This window comes from Tupaia chinensis, unplaced genomic scaffold (assembly GCF_000334495.1).
Source record: "Tupaia chinensis unplaced genomic scaffold, TupChi_1.0 Scaffold000031_1, whole genome shotgun sequence".
Lineage (NCBI taxonomy): Eukaryota > Metazoa > Chordata > Mammalia > Scandentia > Tupaiidae > Tupaia > Tupaia belangeri.
Genome location: NW_006159461.1, coordinates 1,515,236 through 1,516,837, shown reverse-complemented (window position 1 = coordinate 1,516,837; position 1,602 = coordinate 1,515,236). Strand labels below are relative to the sequence as shown.

The window sequence follows — 1,602 nt, the reverse complement described above, 5'->3', positions numbered from 1 at the left end:
GTGAGAAATCACCCCCCAGGGGGAATGGCCATGCCTCTCGGGATCTTGGGCACGCACGCACACGCGCCTGGTGTGAGTTTAAGCCACCGGGTCCGGGACTCAAACCGCGGTCGACTACGTGGGAGTCCAGTGACATAGCCATTATGCTAACTGCGGGTCCCTAGATTCCTTTTTTTATAAAGAGAACTATTTAGTTAGTTATTTATTTCTTCTTTTTTAAAATACAACACAGTAAACTTCCTTTATTTATAATGCCAGAGAGTACGTGCACACACACACGTGTAGGAGACACACAGAGCACCTCCCGGTGGCGCCTGGTTATGCCACAATCCCCTGTCCTCCGTTCCATCAGGGTCCTGGTCAGGGATGCTCAGGGTGTTTTGAGTCACTGGGGTTAGGGTTCAGACTTCAGTCAGCCGTGTGGAATCCAGCTCCGTCCACACGGCACTTAACCACTGTGCGATAAGGCCAGTCAAAACTATGTATTAAACTTTATCTCATGTAAACTTAAAAAAAGAAAAAAAAACATTCCAGGCCCCAATACAGATTCTGAACTGAGTTAGACTCGAATATGATAAAACAAATGTTAAAAACTTGTCAGTCTTTCTGAAGAAGTGTGGTATTTTTGGCTGACAGATTAATCAGCAGTGTAGATTGAATCTAATGCCAAAGAATACAGTTTTGATGTGGTAACAGAAAATTTTGAGTTTTAAGCCACCGGGTCCGGGACATGAACCGCGGTCGACTACGTGGGAGTCAGATTAATCAGCCATTACGCTAACTGCTGGTTCCCAAGAATACAGTTTTGATGTGGTAACAGAAAAGTATTCTAGTGTCCTAATACCGAGATAGTAAGACTAGAATGAAAGGCATTCTTTTGGATTCTGTTTTTTAATACTTTTTCAGAGGAAGAAAGCCATGAAGAGGTGCTCAGTAGAGACACTGAGCGAAGGTTGGTAAACGTGGGCTGCTTGCAGACCTCGGGTGATGCTTGTCAGCAAGTTCAACAACCACAGGAGTGAGGTGCTCCCTGCGGGGCTCCCCCAACCATCGGCTCTGCGGCAGTTTCCCATAGGCTCCTCTCCCCACTCCATAGACCTGCTGGGACTCGTCTTGTAGCTGGCCTCCAGACCTCCCCATCCATACTGCCTGCCTTCCTTAGGGCCTGCGTCCCAGTCGGCACGAGGGACCCGATCGTCCAGAGGGCTCCACTTACGTCTCGCGTAGCATTTTCTGCGTCTGCGCTTGAGCAGTGTTCCACAGAGCAGAATCCACATGCTGTCGCTTTCATTTTATCCAGACCCGTAATGATTTTATGTCACCACTTCTGCTGGAGAGTTCATAGATGTGTTCTTCTGTTGTATAAAAGGACAGATTTCCAACATACAATGTACAGCTTTTCTTCGTCATCACTCCAGAAGTGCTGGTCCCGGTACTGGCTCAGCTCCACGTAGGAGTCACTGCGCAACGCCTTCAGGAGGCCACCAGACACAGCACAACGAAGTGGATGACGAATTGCCAACTCCGAGTTCAACGAGACGGAGGCGGCCTTCTCTTCTTTTTATTTTTAAAAATTTGACCTGGGAGAGACCGAAAGAAAGA

The 1,602-nt window shown here is 47.8% G+C and overlaps 1 pseudogene; it reads right to left on the bottom strand.

Annotated features, from left to right (window-relative positions):
• Positions 1-929: 929 nt before the first annotated feature.
• Positions 930-1,602, bottom strand: part of LOC102477070 (nuclear cap-binding protein subunit 2 pseudogene) — a 1,864-nt pseudogene continuing 1,191 nt past the window's right edge.